Genomic DNA, 25004 nt, shown 5'->3' on the forward strand with positions numbered 1-25004 from the left:
GGCACATATACCTCTGGCTACATATACTGGGGACATATACCCCTGGCTACATATACTGGGGACATATACCCCTGGCTACATATACTGGGCACATATACACCTGGCTACATATACTGGGCACATATACCCCTGGCTACATATACTGGGCAAATATACCCCTGACTACATATACTGGGCACATATACCCCTGGCTACATATACTGGGCACATATACCTCTGGCGCATTAATAGTCTTTGTTCCCGGGCGCTGAAAGCCCTAGCTACGCCTCTGGCAGGGATTAGACTGTACAGCAAGCTCCTGAGGTAACTGAACTGAGGAGTGGGGGCTGCCTCTGCCACATAAGGCACCTGTAGGCACACGCCTACAGTGCCATATGGAAAATCCGGCCCTGCCACAATGGATATTTGCTGCACAGACTTCTAGAGTTGCAGGCTGCAATATTCCCAGACAACCTTGTCTGTGTCTGTGTCCCACCTCCTCACAGTCTAAAAAGTATGATGAGGAAAAACAGCTCCAAAATAATTCAGACTCTGTGATTGTAGAGTTCAGCTTCATATTTGTTTTCATTTGCAATTAACAAAGAATTACCATCTTGACCTTTTTTTGTGCTTGTAATACAAGCATCAAAAAAAGGTCCTTCTAACACACCATGTCTATTTCTTTTTATTATTATGCAATATTTGAAGAGTATTGTGACTCGTTTAGCTTCCTCATTAATTTTATCTGTAATGAGCATTTCTTAATTAACCACTCCACCCATTGTTAGCCATATCATTTAAATATGTCCTAATTAATTCTTAAATGTGTAATATGCCTTTGGCATGTGTTTAGTCATCCTGTGCAGCAATTGTTAAGAATAATCTCAAGAATGAAAATGGATAGGATAGGAGTTTGCAGAATAAAGATCATGACAAAAAAAATTGCCTACTCTCTTGGGTCAACAAAAGAAGTCACTTGTTGAATTTGGAGTTAAAATAATTGTTTTACTGCTGGTAATAGCTATTTTAAATGTGTGTAACTGAGGTCAGATCTCAAGGAAGGATTTTCCTTTTAGCTGCTAATATCAGATTTGTAAAAATCTATAATTGCTTATAAAACTGTTCTTGATCTTGGAAAATGAGGAACTATCTTGAGTTTATACATAATCTAGACCTTAGCAGTGCAGCTTTCTGACATGGAGAAATAGCACATTGTAGGTAGGGATGATCGGAAAGGCCGATTTCCGATTCCGCGGAAATTTGGAATTCCGTCAGAACGAACTTCCGTAACCGTTACATTCCAGGGGAATTTTGCGGAATTCCGCGTTCCGGCGGTACAATTACAGTAATCTCATTTGAAACTTCATTTTTGAAACATCGTAGGCCATGGGACCTAGTGGCTGTTCCACCGGTCATTTTTTTTTACTTTTATTTTTATTTATTTTTTTCATTTTTTGGGAGCAGCATGAGTTGTCGTACGCCATGGGACCGAGAGGTGGTTCCCCGGCAGTCCTTAAAAAATTATTTAGGAGCAGCAGGAGTTGTCATAGGCCATGGGACCTAGAGGTGGTTTCACGGCAACCATTAAAAAATTATTTAGGAGAAGCAGGAGTTGTCATAGACCATGGGACCTAGAGGTGGTTCCACGGCAGTCCTTAAAAAATTATTTAGCAGCAGCAGGAGTTGTCGTAGGCCATGGGACCAAGAGGTGGTTCCACGGCAGTCCTTAAAAAATTATTTAGGAGCAGCAGGAGTTGTCGTAGGCCATGGGACCTAGAGGTGGTTCCACGGCAGTCCTTAAAAAATTATTTAGGAGCACCGGGAGTTGTCGTAGGCCAATTATTGTAGTCATATTCTATATTGGACTCATTCTCTTATGAATCAGTGAGGGGGGCCTTGTAATTGTCACTGATCCATGACTCGCTCATTTTTATGAACGTTAGTATGTCCACATTGTCTGTGGACAAACGGGTTCGTTGGTTGATGTCCACCTTATCTGCAACGCTAAGTACTCGCTCAGAAAGAACACTGGCGGCGGGGCATGCAAGAACTTCCAGTGTATACTGAGCGAGTGCAGGCCAGGTATCCAGTTGTTTTGTCCAATACTCCATGGGATCATCATTACTCTCCATATTGTCTGGAGCACTGGCTGACCCCAAGTAATCATTCACCATACGGGCCAGCTGCTGGAGGTGACCACTTTGTCCGCTGGTGGTGCTGCTGCTAGAAGGAGTATCTGGCATTGGCTGGTAAAATTCCTTCAGCATACTCAGCAGATTCACAGATTGGCTATTGGTGCAGCTGCTGGGAGTGGGACCACTAGACCTTTGCTGAGTGTGATGAGGTTTGGTAGCTTGGGCTCGGGATACAGGTGCAGGAAACGCATCTTCTACCCAACGAAGAAGGGCATCCCGGCTCTGGCTCATCCTGGCGTCTGCTTGGGAGGGGGGTATGAACTGGCGCATTTTCCCCTTGCACCGGGGATCTAAGATGGTGGCCACCCACATGTCGAGCCTTGATTTTAGAGTTTTAATCCTGGGGTCCTTACAGAGGCACTGGAGAATATGTGCAGCCATAGGGAAGAGATGTCTGCCATTTATCACCTCTTCCTGGCTGTCAGACTCAGAACTGTCATCATGCTCCACATCATCTGAATCCTCTTCCCACACCCGGACAATGGGCTCTTCCGCTTCCACAAGCTCTGCCTCCTCATCCAGGACTGGAGCATGCCCACTCACTCCCCCACTTGACTGACCACTGTTCAGTAGGGCTTCCTCCCCCTGTTTGAGCAGTTTGTCAAGAGCCTTGTCCAGCATGAAGACAAGAGGGAGCACCTCTGATATGCTGCAGTGCTCCTCACTGACCACTTTTGTTGCCTGCTCAAATGGCTTCAACACTTTGAACACCTGTCCAATCAGCTGCCACTGGTCCCCAGTAATGTAGTCCAGTGGCCCTGTTCTGGTGGAAGATGTCTCAGACAGGTATAGCCTGACCGCCATGCGCTGCTCCCACAACCTCTCCAGCATGTGAAGGGCGGAGTTCCACTGCGTCGGACAATCGGAAATAAGCCTGTGCTGCGGCAGGCTATGGCGGCGCTGCAGCAGTTTCATTGCCGCGGTGGCAGTTGCGGAGCGACGGATGTGGGCTGACGCTTTTCATGCTGAGGCCACAGCGTCCTTCAACCCATCAAAAGTTCGTAGAAATTTCTGGACTACAAGGTTGAAGACGTGGGGCAAGCAAGGTAAGTGAGTGTAGCCACCTTCCGAAATGGTAGCCAGCATGTTGGTACCATTATCAGACACCACTACACCTGTGTACAGTTTTCGGGGGTTCAACCACTGCCGAATCTGATCCTGTAAGGCTGCAAGGATTACAGATCCGGTTTGCCTGTTCTCGTCCATGGATTCCAGTTTCAGCACTGCTTGGCATTGATGGTGCTGCAGACCAGTGTAGGAGCGGGACCACTTGCTGGGAGGCTCAGCAACGGCAGACTGGCCTTGGACAGAACAGGTAGCAGAGGGAAGTAGAATAGGCCTCCCCTTCAACCCACGTGGCGGCACCACCAGCTGAGATGCCCCAGATCTTGCACCCTCCTCAGCAGCACCATGGAGGGTGACCCAATGGGTAGTAAAAGTGAGATACTTTCCCTGCCCATGCCTGCTGCTCCAGCCATCCATAGTGAAGTGCACCTTGCCACCGACAGCGCGATCCATAGACCGGCCGACACACTCCACAATGTGCTGGTGAAGGGCAGGGATAGCATTCCTGGCAAAATAATGGCGGCTGGGGATCCGTCATTGTGGAGCAACACTGTTCATCACTCTGTGGTAGGGAAGCAGCTGTTGGCCCAACAGCCTTGCCAGGAGCGCATTGTTTTTGACAACAAAAGGATCACTTGCAGGGAGCATCCGCTTCCTCTGCAACATTTCTGGCACAGAGGCCTGACGCTGGAACACTGGTGATTCAGAGGAAACCAACAAGGGTGATGATGAGGTGCTTGCCGAGGTCTGGAGTCCTCTACCAGCCTGGCATGCAGAGGGATTTGAAGTAGAATGGGACTGAGCAGGTTGTATAGGGACAGGAGGACGAGTAGAAAAAAAGAGGAGGGGCCTGTTGCTGCTGCTTTTCCTCCACCCATCTGATTGTAATTTTTTACATATTCAAACTCCCGTCTGTGGGGGTTGCGCAGATGACTTATCAGCCCTGAAGTGCTAAACCCGGTGCCCGATTTGCCTCTTTACGGCACACAGAACAGACTACCCTGGATTCATCCTCTTCCAGAACAGTAAAATAATTCCATGCAGGGGACGTGTGTGCATGTCCAGCAGTGGTGCGACCTGTTCTAGCACCTCGATGCTCAGCATTGGACTGGTGGCGGGTACTGACAGACAGGAAAGCACTTGCAGGCTGCTGACCAACCATCTGCTCTTTTTTACAAGCTACTCACGCCTGCTAGTGCCTGAACCAACAGGTGGCAACCACGTTCGATCAACCACCTCATCATCCAAAATATCATCCAGTTCAATAAGTGACTCTTCTGGACCCTCCACCTGGCCACCAAACACCTCTGTAGTTGAGTGGTGGTGATGATGATGTTGACCGGTGACACTGGGTGAAGAAAACATAGTGGCCATTTCTGTCACCACAGAACCCAACACTTCTTGGGAGCTTGGTCCCATGGTCTCCTCCAATGCCTCCTCCCAAACCTTCTTCACATCTCTCTCAGCAATGTAGGTGTGCTTTACTTCTGGAGCGGTGTACTGGGAGGAAACAACCTCGTCAAGAGAAGCAGCTGCAGTCGGGTCCTGGTCATGAGGAACCTGGCGCCCGGTGCTGCTGCAACTAGCTTCAAGTTCCTCAGACTGGGTAGAGGGTTCCTGATCTAAATAATCGACAACTCTCTTCGCCTCCTGCTCTGTCAAAATTTTCCTGCGTGCTGCGAACAAAGGGAAGACATTTCTGACCAGGGGGGAACGCTTCCTACTGCTGCTGCCACCCTCAACCTGATCACGTACTTGACGTGATCCACCAACACCACCATCACTACAATTCCTTTTAGGAGTGGCAGGAAATTGCTGCTGCTCTCGCTCCATTATTTTGGGGCTACAAACTTTATTGGGGAAGGGGTATGAGCGACAGAACAGATCAGAAAATAAGGGGGTGAAATAAAGAAAATAAATTAAGAAAAACAAAATAAAGAAAAAAAAAAACTTGCACTACACTCTCTCTCTCTCTCAACTAATCAATCACTAATCAATCACCTAACTCACTCTCACTCTGTCAAACACTAAGCCTGCGGCCTGGCTGGCTCTGCAGCAACTACTAGCAAACTACACTACAATCTTTCACTAAAACTAACAATCTACTGTCACTCTCTCACAAATACACCTAGCTTACTGCTACTAATATAGCTCACACTCTAACTCTCTCTCACAGAGTCTTTAAAAAGACTTTTGGTTTATATACAGTCTTTAAAAAGACTTTTGTTTTATGTTAAAAACAACTACTAAGGGTCTGTCTCTCCTCTCTCTCCAACACCAGACTGAAACCCACAAGCTTCCTGACTGCACACCTCTCTTATATACAAAATGGGTGGGATAGCTGCTGAAAGGTAGCTAGGGAGCTGGTTGCTAACATAGGATTGGTTGGTTATTCTTAAGACTCTAGTTGGTGCAGAAAGTCTGATTTTCATGCAGAAATCACTTATAAGCTTCAGTCTAGGGTCTTCCTTCTGATTGGCTTAAAAAAAATTGTATTTTCCGACGGAATCCCGCATAGCAATCCCGGAATTTCCGTTTAGCGCTATAGCAATTCCGTTCCGATGCGACGGAACGGAATCACCAATTTCCGACCGGAATCGCGGAAAACAGATTTCCGTGGAATGCGGTGAGCACTCCTAATTGTAGGTGGGCTGCTTCAGAGCTTGATTTCTGCATAGGCCTAGAGTCCAGTGTTCTCCAACCCTGTCCTCAAGGCCCACCAACAGTTCATGTTTTGTGGCAATCCACAGAGGTGGATAATTAGCTAACACTAATTACCTCACCAGTGATTGTGTGTGGCTTCCTGCAAAACATGTTGGTGGGCCTTGAGGACAGGGTTGGGGAGCTCTTGCCTAGACAGTAAGTTCCCCTAGACAGTGTTATCCACTGATTGTACGTTTTTAAAAGGTCAATCCTATTTAGTCCAAAATAGATAACATATATAACTGCTACAAATACTACTTTATAACAAAATTCTGTTAAATATTATTTCTCAACTCCATTGTGTAGCTGCAGCAACTGTTTTTTTTAAACTACTTCCAACCCCTCCATTTTGTGGTTAAAAATGGAAGTGTGTGCACTCTCATGGTTTCACGAGCATTTCATAATGGACATTGATAAAACATCTTATTAACACTAATTGGAGCATAAATAAGATGTTTTAAAATATCCATTTTGCATTAAGAGGTCTAAGGAACATGATGGTAGTCATAGCAATAGTATATGGCTTCTTATCAAATATACCCAGAATTCTGCTCTTTCTGTTTCACTGGTTAACAGAATTGTCCAAAGCAGGAAATGAAACGTATTGCATCCTTTTTTGCACCCCTTTGATGGGTTTATTGAGGCATTCATGCCATAGAGAGAGTTCTGCACAGCCATAGGAATACTACTTGTACTTATAGAGTAACTGGAGTCACTCCTATCTCACTAACGACTGAGAGTAAAGCAAGGCCTCTTTCATAAGAAAAGTTAAAAAGACAGATTTATAATGAGAGGGAGGCCTGACCAGAGTATGTGATCTGTATACTTGCTTAAGGTGAGGGACTCGGTGTGGGTAATTCACTAAACTAAAGTGTGCATGCAGTTGCTAAAATCTAGGCATTACACATTTATACTTTTGAATGCACTGTGATTTGCATTGGGGGAACCTAACTGGCAAGTTGATATAATGTTTACCATTAAAACTTGCAATGCCTTGCACTGTAAATCTAGACTAAAAGAATAACAAAACTACTACTTCCCTTTAAAGAGAACCCGAGGTGGGTTTTAAAAATCCAAATTGCACACAGGCTGGGTCTGCATATAATGCCCAGCCTCTGTGCGCTATGCTCTCCCCCATAAATCAAACAGCAGTGCTAGCGACACGCAGTTTGAAAAAAAGCAGACAATAGTCTGCACATCAAAGCACTCAATGAGTCGTGAAATTTATGAAAATATAAAGCATTTATTAGTACACTATAAAATGTTATTAAACACACATTAAAAGCTCCATAGAAAACGGCAGTATAGAACACGGTCTGTTTTATCACATTGCCCACTGTCCAGCCATTAGGACAAACATGGTGATATAAGAGTCACCATATACGGGATCTGCATAAGAAGTTCCAATAACAATATCAATCCAGTAGCCAAGTTGCTTGACAAAATACAAGTTGCATTTTAATGATAATTATGGTAATGTTCTGATGGTAACCTCCACGGAAAGATAGACAGGTATGCAGCTTGCACAATATATTCCAAGGTTACAGGGAGTAATATCAACGGATCCCCTATTGTAAATCACTCCATCTCTGATGTAACAATGCCCACTTGCAGCATTTATGCCATAAGAACAAAAACAAACTTGTGCAAAGGAGAGTCCATCAAACAGTAAAATCAGATGTCCAGTCGCAACATCATTCTTCTCAGGGACTCAAAATATAGCATCAAGCAAGGGTTACCATGATAGTTAAAGTCCAAATCAGCAAAATTTTCAGATTGTGAAGATTAGTAATAAAAAACCATGATATAGCTACCACAACGTTGGTACAGGCCTGTACTAAGGAAAGGCTTTTCCAAGTTGGATCAATGTGGCACAAATGTTCCGGACTTCAAGAGAGCCAATGGGGCTGGATCCCGTGGGACCGTGTGAGAGCAGTAAAGCCGACCAGTCTTCAGGGCATGTGGCCGTGCAAGATCTGCCTCGGGGTACGGCGGTGCCACTCCACGCCATAAATTGCGTACACGCGGAAGTGCGTCAGCCGCGCCCTACAACGCAGTGTGTCGATAGCAGAATGTTTACATGGCCACTGTCACTCTCTGTTGCTCCCCCGCCTCCTCCATATCGACACTCCCCACCTGCATCCCTTCCCTCCCCGCTGATTGGAGGGAAGGGACGCAGGCGAGGATCGGCGATATGGAGGAGACGGGGGAGCGGCAGAGAGTGACAGTGGCCATGTTAACAGCCTTCTATCGATACGCTGCATGTCGCTAGCAAAGCAGTTTGATTTATGGGGGACAGCAGAGGGCCAGGGGGGGGGGGGGGGGGTCTGGGGGAGAACAATATAGTAACAGAGGCTGGACATTCTATGCAGACCCAGCCTCTGTGTGCAATTAGGATTTTTAAGACCCACCTCAGGTTCTCTTTAAATATCTTTGTCCTATTTTACCTCAATAAAGTTAACTACAATCACCTTTGGTGCTTATATTGTATTACCCCCACCTCCCATATTACACCTTTATACAACATACAAGACTTTAGTCATCGTAGTCGATGTCTGTAGATAATTGAATCACAGTCTTTTCCTCTGCCAGCTCAATAATAAATTATTCTATTGCACTTGGCACATGCCAACCTTCCTACAACATCTTATTACTTTTAATATCTCTCATCAATCACCATAAATCTTCAGGCAGGGAAACATTAACAGCGACACCCTTTTTGCATTTTGGCCTTTAAATTTATGCACAAGTCCTGGTCCTCCAGCCTTCCAGCGACCATATATCTTAACGATTTTAGTGTCAAATGCCTGCATTAACAGTAATTTTAGGCATCAGCACCAATTAAACACTTGTTGCATGCTTTTTCCCCTATTGAAATGATAAAGAGTTTTCAAGGTAATTTGGAAAGATCACTCTTCTCCTATACTGTCATTTACAAATGACATTATATTACAGCAATGAACTAGAGGTTGCCTGTTACGACTTAATGGGAAGCATGGTATAATATTGTTTTAATGTGGGATTTGCTTGCCAAGTGATCTTCTCCATTTAAAGGAATATGCAGTGCTTTTCATTCATTTTGTAATTACTTTTGAAAAATAAAAATATTACATATAACGCTAATTTTTGGGGAGGGAGGTCTAGCTGCTGATTTATCTTTTTTTTTTCTTTTTTTTTTCAACTATAATTTTTATTGATAAATTATATTACAAAAGTAATATAAGCAGGTAACCATATCTGAAAGATTTCTCATGTAAAATGAGTATGAGTATACATACAAATTAGCCATATTTAAGATCTATAGCCCGAATAAAAATGCCATTATTTAACCTCTTGCCGACCACGTCACGCCGATAGGGGCGTGGCCGCGGCGGCAGCCCCAGGACCGCCTAACGCCGATTGGCGTAAAGTCCTGGGGCTCTGTTTCGCAGGAGATCGAACGCAGGCTGCGTGTGCATCTCCTGCTTGGGGGGCGGAGCTCCGCCCCGCCTTCAGTCTCCGAGCGGCTATTGCCGCTCGGGAGACTGTTAGACGGCGTGATCGCCGTCTATTCACATGGTGCAGCGCTGCGATCAGCAGCAGCGCTGCACTGGGGACAGCGTGTGACATGGCTGTCCCCCTGGGGGACAAGAGAGCGATTGGCTCCCATAGGGTGAAGCCTATGAGAGCTGATCGCTATGATTGGCTGGCTGGGGGGAGGGAGGGAGGGTATTTAAAGAAACAGGTTTTTGGTTTTTTTAAAAAAAGACAACACTAATATTTATTTAAAAAAAAATAAACATGGGGGAGCGATCAGACCCCACCAACAGAGAGCTCTGTTGGTGGGGAGAAAAGGGGGAGGGATCACTTGTGTGCTATGTTGTGCGGCCCTGCAGCTTGGCCTTAAAGCTGCAGTGGCCAATTTTACTAAAAATGGCCTGGTCACTAGGGGGCTTTAGCCTTGCAGTCCTCAAGAGGTTAAGTGAAGCTCTAGGTTGGTCATCCCAGCAGGAAAAACTAGGTGGACCCTATGCAAGATGTTCAAGCCTGTGTCCAGACAAAACTAACCACATGGGGATGTCTGGGCATAACCAGAACAGCCAGCTGAGTTTAGTGATTGGAGCAGTGGCTAAAAGCTTTCCAATTACAATGCAGTACCGATAGATAGATCAGGGCAGCTAATATAGGATTGAATCAATAAAATAATTTCTTATGATATGAGTATCGTTTAGATTGAATGGCTATCTTATACAAGGTATCCCTTTTATATCAAATATTTTGTCTTAACTAGAGATGTGAAGAAAACACTGTTGCACTAACAATATTTCGATTGATAGATGCAAAGAAGCATCAACAGTGAAAGGATACTTAATAACTAAATCTAAAACTAAAATAACTTCTACCTGTCTTGGTTAATAAAAGGCGATGGCAAAAATATTAAAGGGAATGAGAAAATATTAAAGAGCATCTTTCCTCTGAGATCAAGAATCTTTTGAAAATTGGGTTGTATGATATATGGGGTAGTGGCTGCTGATTTATCTTTTGTGAGTCAAACATTATTATTATGTTTCTGCTGTGGAAACCAATACTATTAATTATATCTATAGATGTGCAGGGGCAAAATCCTGATTAAGTTCTGATTTGGCTACCAAAATACTGATTTTTTTTTGTACAGATGTAAAATGGTGGAGGTGTCCAAAAAGTATAAAACATTTAAAAAATATATAAAAAGGAGAGGTATGGTAAGCTTACCTCTCCTGTGGTGAAGTAACACATGGAGCAATCAAAACCTTAATTGATATTTTCAAAAACATATTGCACAAAAGGTTCACACTGATCCTTTGTGCAATAAACTCTTGAAAATCTCAATTAAGTTTTTGATTGCTCCATGCGCTAGTTCACCATAGGAGAGGTAAGCTTACCATACCTCTCCTTTTTATATTGTTTTAATAGTTTTATACCTTTTGAGTGCCTACTGATCTGCCTCCTCTCTCCCTTTGCCCCATCCCATCCTTGTGCTCTTTCATCCTTTTCACTCTCCCAAAACTCAGACCTCTTCATATTTGATGGTTTTTAATACACGATTTGCGTATTGTAAGTTTTCTTGTATATTTTTGTTTTTGAAAGTTCTATATTATTCTATGGTTGTATGAAACAACTTCCCTCCTGAAGAGCTTGAGTATGAAAATAGTTTGAGGAAACCAGCTTGTTCAAGCATTTTTCAGTTTAAATTTGGCCTAGCTATTAGTCAAAATATTTGGGATTTGATAGGTCCCATATAAAAAAAACACACACACAAAAAAACAATAGGCCAGTAGGGAAATTATTTTAAGGTTTATTTTAGCTAACTACGGAAGCCACATGCAAAATTACATAGGAAGATCACAACATGAGAACATTTTGCACTTTTAAATAGGGGTAGGACCTAAATATATTAGGATCACTAGGGAACTTGTTATTCTAAAAAAAAAAGTCCTGTGTTTTACACTTTTTTGGGGGGGAGGGCGCTTGATTTTTTTTTAACTCGTTGCAGTGTCTTAAAAAGTTTAGGTCCAGTTTAATTAGAGTAAGTCCAGAGTGAAAATCAGATAAAATATACTCCAGTTACCAAATGTATTAGAGAGTGTGGCACTTCCTGCATGCCATTATGTGCCGGGCTCAATTGCGACAGCTGTCTCAATGGTTTACCAATTATCAAAATCACAACCCAAAACTGATAAGATATGACTCCACTTGTGATTTTAAATCTTCTGTATGAGATATATTGAAAGTTTTTGTTCCCAAAGAGAGAAGCTCCAATACAATCTTAACCATTTCAGCCAGCAGGGATTTTTCACCTTATGCAACAGAACAATTTTCACCTTTCATTCATTTGCCAATAACTTTATCACTATATATCACAATGAATTGATCTATATCGTGTTTTTTTCGTCACCAATTAGGCTTTCTTTGGGTGGTACATTTTTCTAAGAATTATTTTTTTCTAAATGCATTTTAAAAGGAATATTAAGAAAAAAATAGAAAAAATTCATTATTTCTCTCAGTTTTCTGCCATTATAACTTTAAAATAATACATGCTGCTATAATTAAAACCTATGTATTGTATTTTCTCATTTGTGTCAGTTATTACACCATTTAAATTTTGTCCCTATCACAATGTATGGCGCCAATATTTAATTTGGAAATAAAGGTGCATTTTTTTCAGTTTTCTGTCATAATTTCAATAATGTTCATAATATACCGTTTTCGAATGCATATTTAACCAGTTCGCATTCAGTCGTTTTTCGCTTCATGCATCCGAACAATGTTCACCTCCCATTCATTAGCCTATAACTTTATTACTACTTATCACAATGAACTGATCTATATCTTGTTTTTTCCGCCACCAATTAGGCTTTCTTTGGGGGGTACATTTTACTAAGAGCCACTTTACTGTAAATGCATTTTAAAAGGAAGAATAAGAAAAAAACGGAAACAAATCATTATTTCTCACTTTTCGGCAATTATAGTTTTAAAATAATACATGCCTCCATAATTAAAACCCACGTATTGTATATGCCCATTTGTCCCGGTTATTACACCATTTAAATTATGTCCCTATCACAATGTATGGCGACAATATTTTATTTGGAAATAAAAGTGCATTTTTTCCGTTTTGCATTCATCACTATTTACAAGCTTATAATAATAAAAAAAAAAGCAATATTTCATCTTTACATAGATATTTAAAAAGTTTAGACCCTTAGGTAAATATTTGTGTTTTTTTTTTTTATTGTAATGTTTTTTTGTTTTTTTTTAATTAAACATTTTATGTGGGTATTTTTGGGAGGGTGGGATTGAAATTGTATTTTTTTTTTGTAAATATGTGTATTTTTATTTTTATTTAACATTTAGATGTAGTTTACTTTTTGGCCACAAGATGGCAGCCATGAGTTGTTTACAGTGACGTCACTCTAAGCGTACCACGTACGCTTAGAGCGACATAGGAAGCAGAAAAAAGCATAGCTTCCGAGAGAAGCTGTCGCTTTTTCTGCGGGGGAGAGGAATCAGTGATCGGGCACCGTTGCCCGATTCACTGATTCACTGGCTAACAAACCGCCGGCCGGGAGCGCGCGTGCACGCGCGCGATCGGCCGCGTGGACGCGCAGGAGCGCTCATGGCTTCCTGGACGTGAGTTTCACGTCCAGGAATGTCAAATAGTTAAAAAGTTCAGACCCTTAGGTAACTATTTATGTTTTTGTTTTTTTTTATTGTAATTTTTTTTCCATTAAACATTTTATTTGGGTAATTTTTGGTGTGGAAAACAAACTGTTAATTTAAATGTAATAATGTGGGTTTATTGTATTAAAAAAATGTATGTAGATGTAGTTTTACTATTTGGCCACAAGATGACACAGTGAGATGACACCATGTTCCCATTCATTAATCTCCGGGCTACCGGAAGGCGGCTTGTGAGAGCACAAAGCCAAAGCATAGCAGCAGCCGCCTGGCCATGAGGATCACGTCCAGGTGGCATAAATGGTTAATACAAGCAGTAAAAATCTTTAATTGGTTATCAAATACGTGGACATCAAGGGAAATGAATATTACACTCTTTGATGAAATACAAGGTAATCCAGAATTAAAGGTCAGCTGAAGTAAGTGGGATGTGGAGGCTGCCATAATTATTTCCCTTTAAGCAATGCACATTGCCTGGGTGTACTGCTGATCCTCTGTCTCTAATACATTTATCTATAGACCCCGAACTAGCATGCAGATCAGATGTTTGACATAACTTTAATTTGCTGCATGCTTGTTTTAGGTAGGTGAGTCAGACACAACTGAATAAAGATCAGCAGGACTTCGGGCAACTGGTATTAATTAAAATGATATAAATATGGCAGCCTCCAAATTCCTCTCACTGCAGTTGTCCTTTAGATAGGCAGTGAAATGTGCAACTCTGGATTAGTTATGGTGATAGAAAACGATCAAGTAATATCCTGAACTGCAAGACAGAAAAAAATGTCACATGCCCCAATCAGTGTTTTTTGCTTATGTGCAATTAAAATGCTTTAACAACACAGTTTAGAGAGAGGATGGTGGGTGAGCTTCCTATACTGCTAAAAAAATTGTGATGGGCCGACGGCCCAACCAAACACTTAAATTAGAGACCTGTGCTGTACAATCCTCACAATTAAGTCAGGTCACTGTACTGCTTGCTCTAGAGAGAAATGGAAACTACACAATATTTTTCAAGGTGATGAGATGATGAGGGTTAGGAGGAGGCTTTTTCAGAGGCAAAATGAAAATCCACCAATTATTAATCAAGCTTCCCCAACCACAAATTAAATGACACTTTTTCCATGACAAAATGTCCTGACCAGTAACCAGTGGCAGTTTCAGCTTCAATTTTTTTTTTGGGGGGGGGGGGCACAATGGGGGCATGGTGGCTGGCTGTTGGGGCCCATTAGAGTGATCAATATTAATGTTTGTATGGGCTTTAGATATTTTTTGCTGAACTCAAGTGATAAAATTACTGCTAACTGGTTCATCATCAAGAATAGAAACTAGATGTACATCAACATCACAAACAGAATTCAGAGGCTTTTGAGCAGAGCAGATTGTCCAAATGATGGTGCTATGATTGAAGAAAAGTGACATACAGTTGTACTTGGCTAGTTTGCTGACAAGCTTTAATCCTTATGTGCTAGCAAGCTGCTCCTGTGTGGACAGATCACAGACAAGTCATTCCAGCCCCAAGCCTGTGTCTCACTACTCTACAAGCAAGGGGAGGAGAAAGAGGCAGGAGGGAGAGAAACACTTTGTTGTTATTCCTTATTTTAGTAGCAAAGCATTGCTGGAGACTAGAGCTTGTAGCTTGTTGCAAAACAGTAGGTTTTGAATCAAGATTATTACCCTGATTCAAAACTTGTTGTCTGTAAAATACAAGCTCTAGTTTATTGGCTAATTTAAAAGAAAAAAAGTAAGCTTTCAGCTAGTAAGCCTACTTCAGACTTCAGACTATTCCTGTTGACTGATAATGTTAGAATATACAATTAGTAGGATGTAGGGAGATTTTTTTGCAAATATAAGTGTGATCCAGACACATTAATTACAAGGGATCTTGCAAGGATTTTGAGGTATTTGTGACAAATAGACAAGACCCTTGGTTTATTTAATGTGTACATAAACTCAGGCTGACATGTAGGTTTTTTTTACAGACTCTATCCTGTTAACTGTACGCTGTTAGAGCCTGGAAAAAAGATAACTGTATGTTACTGAGGGTGGGGGATTAGGGGGTTCAGGAGGGTACAGTGATTCCCGCTATTGCCACAAATCCCCTGTTTATGTATATTAGGAATTATGCCTGAATAAAATATGCCATTCCCTTTAAAATATTAATGCACAAAGCACTTTTTTTTGCCAGGATACACAATCCAAGTGGCTTTCTACAGAGACCCCAAGTAGGAAAACATGGCTTAAGTGGGTAGATGCTGCCATAGTTTATAAACAAACTAATTTATAAATGCAGGGGCAACCTTCCAAGAAGTTTCATCTGATATATAATGAAACCTACATTCAGTTTTGGAGGGATGTTAGTCTGGTTGTGTAACTTCCTACTGAATACAGATGTCCTCTACTAGAATTGTGTAAATTCATGAATGTGCTTCTGGATCCCCTCATGTTCTATGCTTTATATGTCATTTTTACCCAAGTGACCTCAATTAAATGCTGCTCGACCAAATATCATACTTATGAATGTATGTATACCTTTCAATCCACTGAATGACATTGTATTAACTAGAAACCATTACAGTTTGGAAAAGTTTTGATGTATTAGACCACAGGTCCGGATTTACATCACAGGAGCCTATAGGCCCAGCTGTCCTGGCACCCTAGACTCACCCTCCACAAACCTACAAACCTACAGCTTTCCCCTCCACCCTACTTCCCCCGCTCAGTGTAGGTAGCCACAGGTGCCCTTAGTAATAGGTAACAAGAAGTACCCTCAATATCAAGTATCTTGAGGTGCCCCTAAGTATTAGATAGCTAGAACCATGCTTCAGCTGAAGCAAGATCTGGTCAGTGGAATGCAGCGCTAGATGAGCAACCTCTCATTAATGCTCTGCTCGGGACTCTATATAGGGAGGCACTGGGGGAGGAGAGTGAGCCGCCTTTCCGTTATCAGGCGCCTGTAGGAACGTGCCTACAATGCCTTATGGTAAATCTGGCCCTGAGTACTGTATTACCAACCCCAGAGAACTCTAATGATCTGTACTTGAAAGGTTTTTTGTATATTTTCACACTTTCAGCTTAACATTGTATAGTACCTGTATATTTTGTATTTGAACTAACTTTCAATAAATTGACCACACTTTGGTTTAAAGAAAAACCTCATGCAGAGTCAGAGTGTGGCAATCTCTTTCTCATTAGCTTTCTCATGTTTCAATCTATAAAATATTTTTTTCCCCTGAGTCAGTTACAAGAATACAATTTTAACACCATATTTAAGTTAACAGTAGCACTGTTAAACTATCCCTTCTGTCCCTAAGGAATAGGGTATGAGCCTCTATTACTATTCTATAAAGCCTTTTTTATGAACAGCTTTATTGCATTTTATTGTTATGACTCACTACATGCAATTTTGGTCTTTTATCCCCTCATATACAACCAATAGCTTTTTTTTCAGGTCATGGTGAACTTTATTGCTTGGCCTATAATTCACCATTAAATTGCATACGAGATATCTGCTTCAGCTGCATAGTTAGGGAGTGTTCTCAGCCTCATTAAAAGTAATAATACCTGTATATTAGTAATGTATAATGGTTGGAAAAAGAGAGATTTATGTGAGGTTGAGACACATGGATTAACCTCGTACCTTGCCCGGCCCCTAAACCACCCCATCAATCATCAATCAACTAATATACTCAATGGTAAACCATTCATGGCTTATTATTTTATTCTCCGGGTGTTCAATCAGTGCTAGATAAACACTTTAGTTTATAAGTAGCAATTGGTAGTTTTGGATATTGTTACATTTTCTCTTGTGTTTCTGGCATGAATTTCCATTCTTCTAATGTTCTTTGTTTGTATGAATTGAAGAAACTAACAAAAATGTCAATAGTCTTTGCTGTTTTAATGTCCTCACCAGGGACTTAAGGTATATACCATATTTTCCGCCCTATAAGACACACTTTTTCTCCCCCATGGGGAGAAGAAGTCCCTGCCTCCTATACGGCAAAGGCAGGGAATCCCTGACTTACAAATGCCCGCCGATATGAACCGCGACCCGCCGCCACGTCGGGGATTTCCTGCCTGTGTCTCCTCTCCCTCCACATGCCACATGCTAATGCCCATGTGTGCAGGGGGACTTGAGACATCAGCAGCAATCCTCCTATCTCACCTGCAGCTTTAGAACTTGCCACTAGAGCTCCAATCTTATGAGCTCTGGCTGCATGTTCCGAAGCTGCAGGAGATATGAGAACTGCAGCTGAAGCCAGGTGAGTTAACTACCATATTTTTCAGAATATCAGATGCAAAAAAAGGGGGAAAAAGTAATAGTTATATTTCAAATACAGGGAGTCCATGATTTGTTATGAATGCCCGCCGATATGAACTGATGCCCGCCGCGATGTCTGAAATTCCCTGTATCATTCCCATGTCCTCCTGTGCTCCACCATGTCCTCCGCCTCTCCCCATGTATACAAAAAAGCAGCAGCAGTGCATCTCCCACCTCATCCATCAGAGCCTGCGGCAATCAGAAATCTCTCCTCTCATTCATTGCTCCCCTAGTACCGGCTTTTGTTGATGATGCAAACAGCAGAAGCTGGCACAAGGGGAGCAGTGTGAGAGAGGAGAGGTCTCTGATCATAGCAAGTTCTGATGGATGAGGTGCGAGATGCACTGGCTGCTTTCCTCTATTCAGAGAGAGCAGAGCAGAACATGGGTAAACAGAGGCGACATGGGGTAAAAAGGGGGCACATGGAAGACAGAAGGAGACACATGGGGAATTAAAGGGGAAACATGGGGACAGAAGGGGACACATGGAAACAGTACCGGACACATGGGAGACAGAAGGGGACACATTGGTGACAGAAGGGGACACATGAGGGACATAAGGGAACTCAAGGAGGACAGAAGAGGACATATGGGGAAAAGGGGACACATGGTGGACAGAAGGGGACACATGGGGACAGAGGGGGACAGAAGGGAACACATGGAGAAAGAAGGGGGCACATGGGGGAGAGAAGGAGACACATGGAAGACAGAATGGGGCACATGGGGAAAAGAAAGGGACACATGGGGACAGAAAGGGACACATGGGGACAGAGGAGGACACATGGGTAAAAAATGAGGTGCAAGGGGGACACAATTATTGTGGGGGAACATCTACAACAGCGTTTTTCAACCGCTGTGTGCCGCGGGATGTTGCCTGGTGTGCCGTCTGGCCTCTCGCTCCTCCCCTCCCCGCGGCCGCCACTCCTGTCACCTTATCATGAGCGGGTGGCCGCTTGTCCAATTAGATTCCCCCGTAGTAGCCGCTCTCCTCTGTGGCATCTCCTATTACAGCAGCGCGCTCGGCGGCTGCTGTGATGACCAGGAAGCGGTACAGCGGTTCCCATGGTAACGGCGATGCATATCGCCGCTACAGGAAGCCGCTGTACTGCTTCCTGCTTATCACAGCAGCCGCCGAGCTGCTGTAATAGGAGATGCCACAGAGGAGAGAGGCTACTATGGGGGAATCTAATTGGACAAGTGGCCGCCCGCTCATGATAAGGTAACAGGAGCGGTGGCCGCGGAGGGGGGAGGGGCACACCTACCCATACTAAGTAAGCTATATTGGGCACTATACTAACTATACTGGGCACTATACTGGGGCACTACCTACCTATACTGGGCACTATACTAGCTATACTGGGCACTACCTACCTATACTGGGCACTATGCTAGCTATACTGGACACTATATTAGCTATACTGGGCACCATGCTAGCTATACTGGGCACTATACTGGGCACTATACTAGCTATCTGGGCACTATACTAGCTATACTGGGCACTACCTACCTATACTGGGCACTATACTAGCTATAGTGGGCACTTTACTGGCTGTACTGGGGCACTACCTACTCATACTGGGCACTATACTGGGGCACTACCTATCCATTCTGGGACTATACTAGCTATACTGGGGCACTATATTAGCTATACTGGGGCACTATACTGGGGTAACTATACTAGCCATACTGGGGCAACTAAACTCCCTATACTGGGGCAACTATGCTAGCTATGCAGCGGCACCCCAGCCCCCCCCCATAGCCTGCTGCTCACGGCACTGTCCACTAGGTCGCGCAAACACCCGCTTCCCCCCCCCCCACCACCAACACCCCCCCCCCCCCTTCCCGCCGTTCCCCGGAGAAAAATTTGGTCAGAAAGTGTTCCCCGGGCCGGAAAAGGTTGGGAACCACTGATCTACAAGATGCTCCTGGACCATGGATACACCAGGTTTACTATATTTTTTCCCAAGGTTTTTGCCCTCTAAACCTAGGTGCATCTTATAGTCTGGAGCGTCTTATATTCCAAAAAATATGGTATAGCTATGGCAATGTTACCAAAGCATACTCTGCATGGGAGGCTGTGGTGAGACATTGAGGATGAGCTTATCTGTAGGCCGCCCAGTATTTGGTATTTTTTCAAGGTGTGTGTGTGTGTGTGTGTTTGTGTGTGTGTTTGTGTGCAGGGCAGTTTCTAGGCTAAATTTCACCCAGTTCGAGAGTCAAAAAATACGCCCCCCCTCCTTCAAAGCTGCTAAGTGAAATCATGTCAAAATGCTTCTTGAAACCAACTCACCAGTTTTATTTTATTTTTTTTGTACTCTGCATCTGACCACCTGCCCAGGGAAAAAAGAGCGACCCCTCCACCCCCTAGCCAGGGAGTCACAGTATGGTGGTCTGACCACCTGCCCAGGGAAAAAAGAGCGACCCACTCCCCCCCTAGCCAGGGAGTCACAGTATGGTGGTCTGACCACCTGCCCAGGGAAAAAAGAGCAACCCCCTCCCCCCCTAGCCAGGGAGTCCCAGTCAGACCATGGTGGTCTGACCGTCAGACCACCATGGTCTGACTTTGACTCCCTGGCTGTGGGTGGTAGGAGGGTGCTCTTTTTTCCCTAAGCTGGTTGTCAGAGCCCACCATGGTCTGACTGTGACTCCCTGGCTGGGGTTGGGGGGAGGGTACTCTTTTTGCCCTGGGCTGGTTGGTGGTCAGACTCTGACCACCAGCCCAGGGCAAAAAGAGCACCCCCCTACCCCCAGCCAGGGAGTCACACCGTCAGACCATCACCATGGTGGGCTCTGACCACCAGCCCAGGGCAAAAAGAGCGCCCCCTCCCACAGCAGCTACGTCAGAAAGAGAGAGGCAGTGCAGTACATAGAATGCCTGCCTTACTGCCTACGTACCATGATGTCCATCATGGCAGGTGGAACTGGAAGAAGGTACCGGGCCAGGATCGATGGCAGGGGTCCGGGCGGGGGACCACGGAGGTGCTTGCAGGCAGCGGCAGCAAGGGCAAGGGCCAAGGCACACACTAGCAGCAGTGGCAACGAGGAGCCCGAGTCCGACTGGCCAAAAAGACTCCACCTTCTGGGGCTGGGCTCCGCCGCACACTGCTGCTGCACAGTAGGAGGAAACGTCCGTGACAGGATCGATGTCATCGCGCGGCCGCTCCTGTCACGTGACGTCAAAACACAGGAGCGCCCAGAAGGATCTAGGAAGCTGGTGGTGCACAGCTCCTCCTGCCTCTCGCTGCACTGCGTCTGCACGTCACCGGCTCCTAGCAGTGATGTGACGTCACATCCTTCCGCCTGGTGCCCCCCAATCTGTCACTCTCATCGGCGCCCCGTTCAGCAGAACCGGCTGAACGGGGCAAGAAACGTGTGTGTGTGTGTGTGTGTGTGTGTGTGTGTGTGTTATATGTAGGTATGATAAATGCTACTCAACTTGACAGCAATGAATGAGGTCAAACTCTGTCAGATAACACACAACACGCTCTGCTGCTAAATGTTTGTACAAACCTATTGAACCATTTGTGCCTGGCGCTGGCCTTGAAACAGGATTGCAAGTTAGCTGGCACTATATTGTTAGGCTAACTGGATGCAGCTTTGCCATAGCAATTTATACAGTATCTTCCCTGTTAATGAAAAAGCATAAACCCTTCCAATAAGCCAAGGATAACAATAAAATATTATTTGCTAAATTGCTTTGTAGAAATAAAATAGGAATAATGATTGTGCGTCACTCACTGCCCGCTCTCCCGAAGCACTCAAATAACAATCAAGTAGATATCAAAGCTCTATCATTCCAACTAGAGCATATTAATTAAATGTCAACGGGCCGAAACTAAATTAGATATCAACTCTACATTATTGTATCACATTATTAAAGCCATAGTGCCATCCAAATGTAGTTTTAAGATGTGCCGAGTAATATATAATTGAACCTCACAATTTATTTTAGTGGAATTGATGCATAATTTTCTCACTTAATAGGATTGGTAATGGCCTGTACTAGTGTCTTAAAAGCTGTAGCTGCCAGCATTGTGGTTGTGATCAGGAACCAATTATTAAGATTACATTTAAAGCCCAAACTCGAGGCCAAATGTTTTCTTAGCCCTGTGTAGCCACTCGCTGTATAACTCGCTGTATACGTTCCTTGATCAGCTGATGCCAAATAAATAATTTTATAAGAATTTTGTCAGGAATACATTTACCAGCCACTTTCCATAGCGCAGACTTTCAGAGTGGCAGGACATGATTTGCTCAGTGCTCCTCTGTGTTATGATATTATCATGTGAAACCAGGTAGTATCGAAGCCTCCCCCAATATAGCCTGATGTTAACCCCCTCAGCTACTTTGTTTTAGATCATGTGACTAAATTCTCACCACAGGTTTTAGCCCTCAGAACCCTAGATTGATAAGGAAGGATAACATTTAGCTATCTCTTAGGGCCCTTTTCCACTAGAGCGTTTGCGATTGCTGAATCGCAAATCGCTAGTGATTTTAAAATCGCTATGGTTTGCTAAATAACATAGGAAGCGCGGTTGGTAATTTCCACTACAGTGATTCGTTGTTTACTAAATCGCAATCGTGGCGCGGAACGATTTTTGCCGCGATTTTGCTATGCAATGCATAGCATAGTAAAATTGCTATCGCAATCGTCGGGAAATTGCCGGGAAATTTTGGACTTCGCAATCACTAGCGTTTAGCACGAATGCTAGCAATTGCTAGTGGAAAAGGGCCCTCAACTATACTATCAGATTATACTTTAAAATCTGGGCCTGAAGTTGGGTTTGAAAGAAAAACTTTACTTTTGTTTATTAGAAAAAAAACAATGTTTTCAGGGTTAGTTCAGTACATTTTAATGATCTTAGCTAGCATTATTGAACAAACTTAATTTGTGCAGTTAGGCACCCTCTAACACAGGTTATTGTAAAATTCCTCATAGATGATGGTAAATAGGAATTTCAGTCTAATGCAACTGCTTTTATCTCTAAAATGATTGTAAAAAAATTGCAAAATGCATCTAGGCTTTCATTTTACATTTGCATATGTGCAAAGGTTCACTTCATTAACTATTTGGAAGGTGCCTGTGCTTGGTAAAACATGCCTTCCTACTTTTAACTGCTGAATACGTATGGTTGGCAATGTTAACAATGTTAAAATTTATTAAAATGTTGCACTTTTATAGTACTTTTATAGTGCCTTTGCACCTTCTTAATCATAATCCAGCCACGGAGTATCCGTAGCTGCCTGATTGCATTGTGCAGGCACCGCTTGCTGTAATCCTGTGCGAGCGTCCTGGTTTCCTTAGTTACTGGTACAGGAGGACCCTGGGATGTGACGTCACATCCGCCCCCGCGACTATGGAGAGCCCGGTCCCCGGCTCGGCATAGCGGGACGCAAGTGCGCTAAGGCTGTGTACGCTGTGCCAGCCACTATAGAACCAGGTGAGACCTGACCAGTAGAAGTTTTCCTTGTGCCTAGTAATATGTAGCACCCCCCCTCCCCAGTATAGGTAGCAGATGCTCCCCCAGTATAGGAAGCCAGATTTCCCCCCAATTGTAGCAGTTATGTTCCTTTCCACTGAGTATAGATCACCAGATATGCACCCAGTATTAAGCAGCTCAACCAGTATAGGTAGTAGGTGTGCTCCAGTATTAGGTAATGTAAGGCCTGACAGGTTATGTTCCCAATCAGTCTCTATGCCCCAACTTAGTGCCGCAGCTCTGAGCTCGGCCCACGTCTTCACCTATAGACAAGTCCCCGCTTGAACAGGAGCAAGATATGTCTCCTGACTTCGGTTATCCCCAGGTCTTAACACACTAGGCATACAGACTGAAGCAGAGAGAACAACAACCTGCTAGGACCCCACTAAGGGTAGTAACACAGTTTAGATAGTTCATAAGTATCACACAGGGCAGGATCAGCCCTCTGCATCGATTGCCAGTAATGTCAGATGTATGAGGATCAGGCAGAGAGGGATCCAGGCAGATTTGCGAGAGTTCATGCAAGTCCACATGCAACGTTATTCAACAGGCAGTGAATGATCCAGGAAAGGAGAGAGTTCATGCAAATCCACATGCAACGTTATTCAACAGGCTGTGATTGCTCCAGGCAAGGAGAGAGTTCAAGCAAGGATCACATGCAAGGTTATTCAATATGCAAGGATTAGTTCAGGCTTACTTAGAGTGTCCAGTAACTTAGCAAAGGTCAGTCCAGGCAGCAAGCAAGGGTTATCAAAGAAACAAGGCTGAGGTTGGTCCAGGCAGCAGACAAGGGTTATCCAAGAAACAAGGCAAGGGTTATTCACAACAGACAGGAAATGTCAATACAAGCCAAAGGTCAAGATCCAGTAATATCAATAAGTGATTGTGCACCCAGCAACTAGCCAAAGCTATGCTTATCACGGCGATGACTGGGAGCACTCTGCAGGTTTAAATACAATTTTCACCCAATCAGTGGCCGGTCACACTCAGCACATCCAATCACACAGCGTTCAGCCTACCTAGGTGTCAGCTGTGCTTTCAGCTGACCGGAGTCAGCTGACTATTATTTACATTTAGGGAGAGCGTATTGCGAACGCATCCTCCACCTATCCGCATGTGCAGTCGGTGTCTCAGCAGTCCATAAACAAGAAAACCGTACTCCGGGATGTGGTTGGATGCTGGTACTAGACTCCAAGGCTGCTCAGAACATAAAATGTAGAAAGCGGAGTCTGCACACAGGCTTGCTGGAACACTGTTTGAAGTTACGCCCTCCGGTTTTCGGCAGATGCCGAGTGTTTTAAGGTTCAGAGGATGTGAGAGCCATTTGGCCACCCCTCCACCTATATGCAGCGATATGTGAATGTGATGGGGACAATGGCAGGACATGATTGGATAAAAAGCGTATCTTTGAATATTTATGTGGTATAACAACAGAGGCGCCAAGTAGAGTAAAATTAGTTAAAATTGTTAAAGTCGGGTCAAGAGCCAGATATAGCGCCTCTGTGCTGCGGCCACACTAAGCCGAAAGCGCCCGCTCTTGTCAGATCGCGGAAGCTAAGCAGCTTCAGGCCTGGTTAGTAGCTGCATGGGAGACCGGCTGTGAACCCCAGGTGCTGCAGGCTAGCACAGAGGCGCTATATCTGGCTCTTGACCCGACTTTGCTCCCTCCAAAAATTGTTTGCCTGAAGAAGCGGGACTGTTACCCGTGAAAAGCGTTGCATTTTTGGAGCTCATAATAAATGTTACTTTAAACTTGAAGTAACCTGCCCGTTGTCTGGCCATTTTTTCAGAAGGGAGGTGAGTCCACCCACTTCCCCCTTTTTAACAATTTTAACTAATTTTACTCTACTTGGCGCCTCTGTTGTTATACCACATAACTGTTTAGTCCACCCTTGGTGGAGGGGTGTATCCCCATTTTCTTCTATCTACAGAGAGCGACTTCTTAACCCTGAGCGGGGTCAGGTTACAATTCTCCCCGCCTGCTTATCCAGTGGTTGCCTTGGAGGCGACCCGTCCTTGTGAGTATAACCATTGTGTGTGTTTGCATCAGACATCACCTCATTAA

The 25004-nt window shown here is 43.9% G+C and overlaps 1 pseudogene; it reads left to right on the forward strand.

The window, feature by feature from the left end:
• Positions 1-24442: 24442 nt before the first annotated feature.
• LOC137523145 (5S ribosomal RNA) lies at positions 24443-24561 on the forward strand (annotated as a pseudogene).
• Positions 24562-25004: the final 443 nt, after the last annotated feature.

This window comes from Hyperolius riggenbachi, chromosome 6, assembly GCF_040937935.1.
Source record: "Hyperolius riggenbachi isolate aHypRig1 chromosome 6, aHypRig1.pri, whole genome shotgun sequence".
In the NCBI taxonomy this organism is placed as follows: Eukaryota; Metazoa; Chordata; class Amphibia; order Anura; family Hyperoliidae; genus Hyperolius; species Hyperolius riggenbachi.